General features: G+C 38.9%; 1 protein-coding gene across 3 annotated transcripts in view; it reads left to right on the top strand.

The window, feature by feature from the left end:
• PLCH1 (phospholipase C eta 1) overlaps positions 1-13,022 on the top strand; it is a 251,435-nt gene that overhangs the window by 4,582 nt on the left and 233,831 nt on the right. The window contains exon 1 of one of the 3 annotated variants that reach the window (XM_070374389.1): positions 1,139-1,286. The exons of the other annotated variants lie outside the window; for them this stretch is intronic. The gene's annotated coding sequence lies outside the window, so the exon portion shown is untranslated. Of the gene's footprint in view, positions 1-1,138; positions 1,287-13,022 lie in introns of those variants that run through there. 3 annotated transcript variants of the gene reach the window in all.

Consider the following 13,022-nt stretch of genomic DNA (forward strand, 5'->3'; position numbering starts at 1 on the left):
GAAAAATAGTTTTCATTCAAACTCAGCATGCCATCCAAAATACAGACATTTAGAAGTTTCTCTGATAAGCTTTCTGGTGAATGGAGACGCTGCATTCCCTGTATGGAGTTTAAGAGGTTATAAATTCAGGTCTGGTTCCAGAAAAACATTCAAGGCTTTGTTTATAAACTGTGTTGGCTATTTGTTTAGAAGTGAGTGGTGTTTAGATTCTCTTGTGCAAATGCTTTTCCACATCAAAGTGGCCCACTTATCACTTTGAGATTGTTGTCAAATTATGCTGGGTCTAAGAGGACCCCTCATGATTTTAATGTGTGTTTTCTGGCATCCCAAGACTTAGATGTTGATTTTTATCTTGTGTAAGCTTTGCTCACTTATTTTTCTTGAAATAATGACTTACTGCAGGATGGAATCAGATGGCATGTTTCCGTAATGTTTTTAAATTGGGGACCTGAATCACCTCGGACAGTTGCTGAAAATTTCTTAACTTTGGCCAGAGGCTGGAGTTTTGATACTCCTGAAACTGCTCTGGCCATGGTATTGAGACTATACTCAGCTGGTTTCAGATTCACAGTGTTTTTGAGAGGGTTTACCCAGGAAGAAACTGAGGCTCAGGGATGTCCATCTCAAACAGCTGGGAATTAAACCTTGACTTGCCAGCAGATGCCTGGTCTAGTGACCTAATTAGCACACTTCGCCTTAAACGCACCCCTTTCTCTCCTGGGCCTTCTTTTTCTCCCTGTATCTCTGGCTCCAGGGGAGAAGAAAAGGCTGAGGTTTTTAGAAGACTGGATGCCAGACTTCACTTTGGAATTCAGCCCAGCCTCGCTTCAGGCAATGCAAAGGACCCTGGGGTGTGCTCTGAGTTTCCCTCTGTTTCTCTGTGTCTTACCCTCCTAGTGGCCTCTTTTCTCTGTGGCTCCATTTTCAGAATCTAGCAAGGTGCTTAGGAACCTGTCCAACCATTCATGTGCCCATGCATTAGCTATTCTGTTGCCACTGGAAGGCAGAAAGATCTAGTTGGTGCTCTCACTTGTGAGTTACTGATTAACTGATCTAAGGCAGTCATGGTTTCTCTTTCATCTGCCTTTGCTTCCTTGTTGCTAGCCCACAAGAACCAAACATTTGAATTCAGCTTCCTACTTCCCTCTTCTCTCCCTCTTCAATTTAACTAAAGGAGCCACTGGATCTTGGAACAGGTCTCTGTGGAGCGCTAGTGGAACCTCTGGTGGGAACTTTAAAGACCTATTTGCTTTTTCCAGGGGTCAAAATCCTGGACCAGAAGTTAAGTGAGTGGATTTGCTGTTTGATTGCATGTAATTTAGTTTTCTAGACTTCCTATTTCTTTTTGCCAAACAACTCTTCCTTAACTTTGAGTGATATGGGATTGAAAATAATTTTTTAAAAGATGATTTCTTTATTAAAAAAAGGAATTAGGGTTATGAAAGATCCTTTGATTTTTATTTCAATTCAAAGACTGTTGGTTCCAGACAACCATTTGTGTAAAACAGAAAGAAAAGGAGAGATGGGAAAAGAAGGTTTTCTTCTATGCATATAGAATACCTCTGGAAGGGTACACTAGAAACTAATCATGTTGGTTGCTGGGAGACATACCAGAGGTAAACTCTTCACTGTATACCTTCTTATGCCCTTGGGTTTTGAAACTTAATGAGTAAAATTAAAACAAAAAAACTTGGGTTTCAATATTAAAGAAACAAGTAACTATCTCCTGGGACCTAAGTGAAAGAAGTAGGAAACTGGGAAGCAATATTAAAGAAAAGAAATTCTTTTTTAAGCTATCTTTTTAAGGCTCACCAGCATTCACATTTAGTAATTTCTTTTGTATTTAGTAATTTTTAAAAGCAGTGTTTTTCAACACTGGATTTCAATAACAGGGCTTGGGGAGGGTTTTTTTTTTTTTTAATTTTCATAGTTTTCTTCGCTCTCATAAAGCATCAGCTATTGGCTGCTCCCAGACTCAGTGGGCCAATGAGAATCTATTCCTTTCCTGAGTCACTAAACCTGTCTTCTGCTGGCAGTGTGTTTATGGAATGAAGTGTAGAAAGCCCTCTCCCCAACCCACTCAGCCCCCTGCCCTGTTTTTTTCTCCCATGGAGAAATCCCTGTAATGTGATTATTTTATTTTCCTAATCAGTGTCTAAATGCGAATGTTAGAGGAATCTTTTCTTCTCAAATTGAAAAGGGGGAAAAAAAAGCTTATACAACTGTTTTATTCTGAACCACAGCTTTTCTTTTTGAAATAGGTTGTGAATTGGAAGTAGTTTTCTGTTTACTGGGTAAATCTTGAAAGTACAATCTTGGAAGAGAGAGAACACAAAACTGTGTACCAACTTCTTTTTCACTTGTCCAAAGAGAAGTGTGAAATGTATTATTTAGTGTCCAAGTTTCAATCAAAAGCAAAAAACTCAAGTCAGGGTCAGTTCTCAACTTTTTGAAAATTCCTCATTGAAAACTAAAGTTAATAAGGTATTCTTTCCTCACAGAATTCTTATTACTCTGTTACTTTTGTTAGAAAAGAATAACTGAATAGATCGTACGTTCTCATGTTTTAATTTTTTAAACCTAAAAGGGCATTTAGTGAAAATTCTCTAACCTCTGTCCTTCAGCCATCCAGTTATTTCTTTAATAGACCAATAGTTATTGGTTTCTTCTGTATTTTTTTTTTCAAAATATATAAGCAAATGCATATGGGTGCTTTTTGGCTTCTTTCAAAAATCAAATGGTACTGCACCATCCATATGAATCTGCTTTTTTTTTTTTTACTGTAATAATATATATTGTATGTCATTCCATATCAGCATATAGGGCTTCTTAACTTTTTTCCTTTTTACTTAATTTTAATTATTTTTTTGGGTACACCATATGACATGTGAGATCTTAGTTTTCCCAACCAAGGGTGGAACCCACACACCTGGTGTTGAGAGTGTGGAATCTTAACCACTGGACCAGCAGGGAAGTCCCCTTTTTATTAATAGTATACTTTAAAATAGCAGTTTTAGGGTCACAGCAAAATTGAAGGGAAGGTATAGACTTTCCCATGTATTCCCTACCCCCACCCAGTACATAGACTCCCCATTACCAACTTCCCCTACCACAGTGGTACATCTGTTATGATTGATGAACCTACATTGAGACATCACAGTCATCTAGAGTACATGGTTTCCATTATAGTTAACTCTTGGTGTTGTGCATTCTGTGGGTTTGGACAAATGTGTAATGACCTGTATCCATCACTATGATATCATACACTGTGTTTTCACTGCCCTAAAAATTTCGTGCTCTGCCTGTTCAGCTCTGTCTCACCCTTGAGCCCCTACCAGTCACTGACCTTTTCATTGTCTTGCTAGTTTTGCCTTTATCAGAATGTCCTATAGTTGGTATCACAGTGTAACCTTTTCAGATTGGCCTTTTTTCACTTAGTAACGTGAAAGGATTCCTCCAAGGCTTGATAGCTCATTTCTTTTTAGTGCCAAATAATATTCCATTGTCTGCATGTATCAGTGTATCCATCCATCTATTGCAGAATATCTTGATTACTTCCAAGTTTTGGCAATTATGAATAAAGTTGCTCTACACACTCGTGTGCAGGTTTTTGTGTGGACATAAGTTGTCAACTTCTTTGCGAGCTGACAGTACCAAAGAGCACAGTTGCTGGATTGTATGTAAGAATATGTTTTGTAAGAAACTGCCAAACTGTCTTCCGGGGTGGCTGTAGCATTTTTCATTCCCACCAGCAGTGAAGGCAACTCCTCTGTTGCTCCACATGCTCGCCAACATTCGATGTGTTAGCTGGATTTTGGCCATTCGCATAGGGGTGTGGTGGTATCTCATTGTTCTAATTTGCATTTCCTGATGACACATGATGAAAAGAGTATCTTTTCATATGCTTCTTTGCCATCTCTGTATCTTTGGTGAGGTGTTCAGGTTTCTGGTCCGTTTTTTAATTCCGTTTGTGTCTGTGTGTGTTTTAAGCATTCTGTGTATATTTTGAATAAATCTTTTATTAAATGTCTTACAAATATTCTCTCCCAGTCTGTGGCTTGTCTTCTAATTCGTTTGGCATTGTTTTAAATTTTAATGAAGTTCTGCTTATCAATTCTTTGGTGTATCATCCCTTTGGTGTTGTATCTGAAAAATCACCACCATGCCCAAGGTCATATAGATTTTTTTCCCCTATGTTATCTATCTAGTTTTTGTGTTTTAAATTGAGGTTTGTGATTCATTTTGAGTTAACTTCTGTGAAGGGTATGGTTAAATTCATTTTTTTTGCATAGGGATGTTCAGTTGTTCCAGCACCATTTGTTGAAAATTGTTTCATGGTATTGCCTAGGTTTATTTGTAAAAGATCAGTTGACTTCCGTTTATGTGGGTCTGTTTCTGGGCTATCTGTTCTGTTCCATTGATTTATTCGTTTACTCTTTGTTCAATACCACAGTCTTGATTACTGTAGCTTTAGAGTGAGTAAGTCTTCAGAGAAGGCCATGGCAACCCACTCCAGTACTCTTGCCTGGGAAATCCCATGGACGGAGGAGCCTGGTGGGCTACAGTCCATGGGGTCGCGAGGAGTCAGACATGACTTCACTTTCATTTTCACTTTTCACTTTCATGCACTGGAGAAGGAAATGGCAAGCCACTCCAGTATTCTTGCCTGGAGAATCCCAGGGCTGGAGGAGCCTTGTGGGCTGCGGTCTATGGGGTTGCACAGAGTTGGACACAACTGACACGACTTAGCAGCAGCAGAGTAAGTCTTGAGTTGGATTGTTTCAGTCTTCCAACTTTATTGAATATTGTGTTGGCTATTCTGGATTTTTTTTTAATGGCTACATATTTTACAATGTATGGATATATTAAATTTAACCAGATTAATTCACAATTAGGTTGTTTCTGAACTTTTGAAAACAATGATGTAGTAAATAACCCTGTACATACTCTGCATGCTCAAGTATGGCTATAGAATATATTTTTGGAAGTGGGATTGCTAAACGAAAGGTATACACATTTGTAACTTTGATGAATAATGTCAAATCAACTTTGATGGAATTTGTACAGTTTTTGTTCTTATCAGAAATGATAAGAACATGATGATTTCTCCACATGTTTACCAACACAGTTTGTCATCACACTTTTTGATTTTTGCTAATCTGATAGGTAAAAAATTACCATCTTGGTATAGATAAAACTTGCTTTTCTTATATTCACTTATGGGTGATTTTGCAAATTTCCATTTTGAGCAGAGTCTCAGAGTAGAAAGTGTCACTTCATTCTCCCTATTATAGATGAAAAAAAATCAGTTTTGAAGAAGCAAATGAATAGGTTTCTGATCACTGCCTGATCACAGAGTCAGCACACTTACTTTTCTTAAATGATAAGCATTTAGTTGCTTTTCACACTTCCTTCCAAGCCTCAGTATTTCACTCCTCTCCCCATGTCTGGGAAAGTTGATATCTTCGACATCTAAGAGCATCTCCAGTCCTAGCAGGGTGGTGTCAACAATGGACTCGGCTGTGGCCCTGCTTGTTACCACTCCCTGGTTTGAAAGCTAACTTAAATTCCTTATTGTTGTCTGTGGCATAGGTTCTTGTGTCCTAACATTACTGAAGGAAAGAAGAAGTGGTGAGCGTTCAGACTTCGGTGGGTTCAGCTGCTGTTTGTTTGGACACTCAAGAGATCCCTGCTCTTCCCTGAACATGGATGAGATGCTTAGGAATAATGGAGAATTCTGAGGGTGGCAGGGAACCAAGCCCTGGCTACAAGAATATTGTGCCTCCCTCTGGTTCCCATGATTTTAGTGTGAACATATTAGATATTCAAGGAGAGGAAACTGTGCAGGAAAATATAATAGGAGAAGACCCACAGGCCAGGGACAACCAGGAGTTAGCTGCTGTGTCTAAAATCTTGTTTGTACTAATTTAAGGAAAATACACCACACTACAAATTTCATTTGAGGAATTTGTAATACCGTTTGGTTTTATTTCCCTATTTTGTCTTGTTAATGCTTTCTATGACACCTTTTTTCAGATGGCAACTTTGGACAAGCTGTTTATTAGTTAGATTTAAAGAATCAAATACTTATACGCTTGACCAGGAAGTATGTTAGATGCATTTAACTTGGGCTAACTACATCAGCTTCAGATTTTTTTCCTCAGAGCTTCTTAATAATTAAGAATTCAGCACATGAAAAACAAAGCTTCCAAAATTTAAGACATTTGGCTAGATTTTTTGATGTTCTTTTGAGCTTGAAAATTTTTATAATCAAATTAGGTTTACTATCCCATCTTGTTCTTTACTGCTTTGAGGACCTCTAGCCTTTCCTTTTACAATTTCTGATGTCCTAATATTTGCACTGATGTAAGTTCTCTGTTGAACATCTAGAAGGTTAACTTCTCTGCTGGCTTTAGAGAAATTAAACTCTAAGTCTTTACCCCCATTATCTTAGGCTAAAATCTTTGCAAAATTAGTCTTTATGATCACTGCTGTCCTATTGCTTAGTCACTAAGTCTTGTCCGACTCTTTCACAACCCCATGGACTGTAGCCTACTGGGTGCCTCTGTCCATGGGATTTTCTAGGCAAGAATACTGGAGTGGGGTGCCATTTCCTTCTCCAGGGGATCTTCCTCCCCCAGGAATCAAATGGCGTTTCCTGAATTTTAGGTGGATTCTTTACCACTGAGCCACCAGAAGGGCCCTTTATGGTCATTGCTGCCGCTGCTGCTAAGTTGCTTCAGTCATGTCTGACTCTATGCGGCCCCAGAGACAGCAGTCCATCAGGCTCCCCTGTCCCTGGGATTCTCCCGGCAAGAACACTAGAGTGGGTTGCCATTTCCTTCTCCAATGTGTGAAAGTGAAGTTGCTCAGTCGTGTCCGACTCTTAGCGACCCCATGGACTGCAGCCCACTAGGCTCCTCTGTCCATGGGATTTTCCAGGCAAGAGTACTGGAGTGGGGTGCCATTGCCTTCTCCGTTATGATCACTACTCTCCTTTTAAAGACAGGTGAGGTCAATCTCAGGATTTAGATTCTGAATAAGTTACATTTAAGCATTCTTGATGATATGTTATTTTTGCCAGTATCCTTATATGTACTTTGTTATATCACATTATATTTAAACAGCATATTAACAATGTACTTTAGTCATTTTTGCTTTGATAACTGAGAGCAGTATTTGGGGCATCTACAGTGCCTTCCCACTAAACTACCTTTCCCACTCCCCTCCCTTCTCATCTTTCCTCTGTTAAACCTACTGATCTTTTGACATCTAGCTCTATCCTCCCACCCAACAGGAACTCTTTCCTGACACCCTTGGTTTCTTTTCTTTGAACCATTACAGGATGCTTCATTTGCCAAGTATCATGTATTCTGCTTTTTTTCTGTGCAAGTTTTATATAATTTTTTTGGGTTTATCTATGCATTATTCTCCCATCTCCATCATTAGTTTCTTGAAGACTGGAACAGTGTTTAGCCATCTCTCCATCCCCTCAATATTTATAGCACCTGTAGTAAGGCTCAGAGCATACTTGTGGGTTATTTGATTCATAAATTGGTTTGACTGTAGCTTTTTGCACCTTAAGGGGTCCTGAACTCCTGTTTTTGAGCACAGATCAGGGGCCGCTTCCCCTACTTACCCTGCTGTGTGGTCGGGAAGGAGAGAAGGTATTAACTGGAGGTTTAATTGCCCAATTAAAGGTAGATCTCTTGTTGGAGCTGCACGTATTGCTGAGTGGAAGGAGTAGGGAAAGCAGGCAAAGATGAGGATCCAATACATCCTCTGTGATAAGCTCTCTTTCTCACTGGTGGGTGGGCAAGTGGATAGGAGAAAGGGTGAGATGAACTTGGGGAAGCTGGGAGATCTGCTCTTCTCCGGGGGTTGCCATTTCTGAGACTGAATTTTGGACATCCTTATATATGAAGGAATTAGGAGTAGAGGTATTCTGAAGTCCTTCTCTAGTTTTTAAAAACTATGGAAATCACTGGTTTAGAGATAACCAGTATAAATCAAAGGTTTTTTTTTGATGTTAGACCTGGACAGAAGTAAATGAAATTAGAATTGTGACCAAAAAAAGTTTGCTGTTAGTGTGTCATCAGGAATAGTCTGCAAATATGATCAAAGGTATTAATATTGGGCTGGATTTTGCAACTGGCGGCCACTGAGGGTTGATATCTAATTACCTAACAGTCATTCCTTCGGGGCTTTTTTTTTTTTTTAATGTAGTTTTAATTTCCAGTCTGTACTTTGTGTCTACTTTTAAAATTAAAGAATATACTTTTTAAAAGATGAAAATATCTCAACCGTGACATGAGCATAGGGAATTAGAAACGATTGTGCATTGAGAAGTCTGGATCCTATTACTGACTGTGCCATACCTAGTAATATGTTCTCTCCCTCTCTCTTACTGTCTTTTCCTCTCTTCCTCTTCATTATTTATTAAGTAAAATTACATAGATCTTAAGAGTGTAATCTCTGAAGTTTTATTTAGGCCACATACTAGTGCTGTCACTTGACTATGGGTAATTACCTAAGGGTAATTACTTAACTTCTCTGTGCTTCAGGTTCTCTATCTGTAAAATGGGATAATAATTTTACCTAGCCCTTAGGATCACTGTAAAGATGAAAAAAATAATACTTGTGAAATATTTATCAATATACTTGGCTCATAGAAAGTGCTAGAAGTATCAGCAGATATTACAAAGTAGCAGGTCCTGAGCTAATATGCTTTTGGGTTAGATCAGGTTCTGATTTGGCCATCAGACTGCAAGGTTCTGTGGCTTTGAATGTGAATCTCCAGGGTTGAATTCTGTTTCTAACAATATAATTCATCAATACTCCTGATGAAACAATTTAGAAATGTTGGGTACAATAGAAAGATTATTTCCTTAAGTGCAATACTCTATAAGAAAGTAATGACTACACAGGCCAAATGTTAAGTGAAGAGAGGTCTACTGAGCACTGAAGCTGGCTTTTTGCCTTGAGGACAATTGCCAAACCAGGTTAACTTGAACTTCTCCTTTCCTGGCCTGAGGGCACAGGGGACAAGAGATAAAGTAAGACATCTGGGGGGGGGGGGACTCTTTGGTCTTAAACATAGGACTTCAAAGGGCTTCTCACTCTTTGGAAATATGAATGAGAATTTTTAAAAAATTAAAAATTATTTACCTTCTTTCTTTCTGGTCTTCCCAGATGGCTCAGTGTTAAAGAACCCGCCTGCCAATGCAGGAAACGTGGGTTTGATCCCTGGGTCAGGAAGATCCCCTGGAGAAGGAAATGGCAACACATTCCAGTATTCTTGCCTGGGCAATCCCATGGACAGAGGAGCCTAGTGGGCTATAGTTCATGGGGTTGCAAAAAGCTGGACATGACTTAGTGACTAAACAACAAACCTTCTTTCTAACCCTATGTCTGTAAGGAAAATCACTTATCAATAATTTTGGTTCTGAGCAGATCCTGATTATTTGGTCCTGAGAATTTGTGATTCTGAGTCAGCTCCGAAACGGATTTGTATCCAGAATCACAATAACTAAGTGGTCAGAAAAACCTTAGGATGAAAACTTTTAAGGAATTCCTGCATTGCAAGTGTCCCTGGTACCGAGGGACCAGTTTCTCCTTTCTTTTGGAGGAATCTATTTTTACCCTAAACTTCAAAGAATCCCCATCAATGAAATTAGAAGGAAAATAGGCATCTCATAGTTTTGGGGGAAAAAAATTGCTAAACACAAGGTATGAGCTGAGAAACAGAAACTGTAAAGACTAACCAAGCTGATTTGAGAAAGGACCAAATAGAACTTGGGGAAAGAAAAGAGGAGACTTCCCCGGTGGTTCAGTGGTAAAGAATCTGCCTGCCAATGCAGGAGATACAGATTTGATCCCTGGTCTGGGAAGATTCCCGGAGAAGGCAATGGCACCCCACTCCAGTACTTTGCCTGGAAAATCCCATGGATGGAGGAGCCTGGTAGATTGCAGTCCATGGGGTCGTGAAGAGTCGGATACGACTGAGAGACTTCACTTTCACTTTTCACTTTAATGCATTGGAGAAGGAAATGGCAACCCACTCCAGTGTTCTTGCCTGGAGAATCCCAGGGATGGGGGAGCCTGGTGGCTACCGTCTATGGGGTCACACAGAGTAGGACACGACTGAAGTGACTTAGCAGTAGCAGCCCGGAAGATTCCACATGCTGTGGGGCAACTAATCCTGTGTGCCATAACTATTGAGCCTGTGCTATAGAGCAACTACTGAAACCCATACACCCTCGAGCCCATGCTCCTCAGCTAGAGAAGTCACTGCAATGAGAAGCCTGCACACCGCAACTAGAGAATAACCCTTGCTCGCTGCAACACTACAACAAGCCTATGCAGCAATGAAGACCCAGCACAGCCAAAAATAAATAAAATTATTAAAATAAAAAGGAAGAAAGAACTCAGTGAATGGATTTAACAACAGATTAATCCAGTCTGAACAGGGAAATTGTCAGATGAATGATAGATCTGAAGATAATTTTCTAGTGGCAACAGAGAGGCAAAGCAATGTAAAACCCAAAAGAAAGGTTAATCAATGTGGAAGATACCGAATTCAGACTCAAGGTAAGTTTAATTATAATTTCAGAAGCAGAAAGACAATGAGGAGAGGCTACATTTATACAGGTAATGACTGAGTATTCTCAAGGACCGATAAAAAGCATTACTTTAACATATTTATGAAGTCATCTGAATTCCATTCAGGATAAGGAAAAAGAAGATACACAGAGATAAAATATAATTAAATTGTAGAACACAAAAGATAAAGAGAAGATCTTAAGCAAGGTCAGAGAGAAGAGGCAGCTTATTTTTAAAGACATGACAAATTATCCTGACAGTGTGGCAATAGAAGCCAGAAGACCAGTATAATATTAAATTTTATGCCCCAATAGATGTTAATTATCAGCCTAGGATTCAGTTTTCATTAAAGATATCTTTAAAAAGCAAAGACAAAGACTTTCAAACTTAAAAAAAAATCCCTAGAGTTCTAGCAGATCCTCACAAAAAGTATACATTTCAGGCAGAAGAAAATTATTACCAGATGGAAGGTCTCAGAAACAAGAAGTAAAAAACAAAGAAAAGGAAAAATTTTAAGTAAAACACACATTGACTGTATGTAAGGTGATAATGATGTCTTTAGTGGAAACTGGATAAAGAAAGTGACTGAAGTTGAAGAAACAAAAGGAGTCAATGTTTTCCAAAGTTTCTGTGTGGTTTTGGAGGAGGTTAAAGATAGATTAAACTTGTACTTTGATAGATCAAGTGTACGTGTTAAAATTTCTAAGGCAACCACTAAAATTTAGTGAAAGAATGAATAACTTTCTAACTAAAGGGGAAACTGAAATGAGAAAACTATGAAATATGAAGGCAAGAAAGTTGAGAGAAGAGATATAGAATAGGCAAGACAAGTAGCAAACACAAAATAAGATGTAAAAGTAAAATGAAATGATTAGCAACTATAAAGAAATCAAAGATTGTTAGACTAGATGAAAATTTAGCTATTTGCTATTTATAAAAGACGTGTCTAAAACATAAGGATACAGAAAGGTAAACAGGTAATTATAAACTAAAAGCTGGCAATTCTGACATCTGATGAAACTGTCAAAAAAGCATTTATAGAGATAAAAGAATATGATATTGGTTCAAAAGTTTGAACTCATCAGAAAAAGCTTTTCTGCATCTCATAACGTGGTCTCAATGTATATTATGCACTTTATAGAAAAATTGAGAGAACTGCAATGGGAAACACATATATTCCCAGTGATATTGTAATGTGCTTCATCAGTACTTAATAAAGAGGGGAAAAGATCAGCTACCACATACAATATTTGAACTATACAGTTAGTAAGTTTGAGTGGATAGACATGTGAAGGCATTGCATCTCAAAACCACAGAATGCACATTTTCAAGCACATGAAGAACACTTATAAAAAGTGACCTCAAACTTGGTCATCAAGCAAGTCTTAACAGTGAACAACTGATTGGTTTCATCCAGACCAGATTTGTGACCACAATGTAGTTAAACTAGAAACTGATAATAAACAATGACTAAATTGCCCAAGCCAGGCTTCAGCAATATGTGAACCGTGAACTTCCTGATGTTCAGGCTGGTTTTAGAAAAGGCAGAGGAACCAGAGATCAAATTGCCAACATCTGCTGGATCATCGAAAAAGCAAGAGAGTTCCAGAAAAACATCTATTTCTGCTTTATTGACTATGCCAAAGCCTTTGACCGTGTGGATCACAATAAACTGTGGGAAATTCTGAAAGAGATGGGAATGCCAGACCACCTGATCTGCCTCTTGAGAAATCTGTATGCAGGTCAGGAAGCAACAGTTAGAACTGGACATGGAACAACAGACTGGTTCCAAATAGGAAAAGGAGTTCGTCAAGGCTGTATATTGTCACCCTGTTTATTTAACTTATATGCAGAGTACCTCATGAGAAACGCTGGACTGGAAGAAACACAAGCTGGAATCAAGATTGCCAGGAGAAATCTGAATAACCTCAGATATGCAGATGACACCACCCTTATGGCAGAAAGTGAAGAGGAACTCAAAAGCCTCTCGATGAAAGTGAAAGTGGAGAGTGAAAAAGTTGGCTTAAAGCTCAACATTCAGAAAACGAAGATCATGGCATCCGGTCCCACCACTTCATGGGAAAATAGATGGGGAAACAGTGGAAACAGTGTCAGACTTTATTTTTCTGGGCTCCAAAATCACTACAGATGGTGACTGCAGCCATGAAATTAAAAGATGCTTACGCCTTGGAAGGAAAGTTATGACCAACCTAGATAGCATATTGAAAAGCAGAGACATTACTTTGCCAACAAAGGTTCGTCTAGTCAAGGCTATGGTTTTTCCAGTGGTCATGTATGGATGTGAGAGTTGGACTGTGAAGAAGGCTGAGTGCCGAAGAATTGATGCTTTTGAACTGTGGTGTTGGAGAAGACTGTTGAGAGTCCCTTGGACTGCAAGGAGATCTAACCAGTCCATTCTG

Source organism: Bos mutus, chromosome 1 (genome assembly GCF_027580195.1).
Source record: "Bos mutus isolate GX-2022 chromosome 1, NWIPB_WYAK_1.1, whole genome shotgun sequence".
NCBI classification, from domain to species: Eukaryota; Metazoa; Chordata; class Mammalia; order Artiodactyla; family Bovidae; genus Bos; species Bos mutus.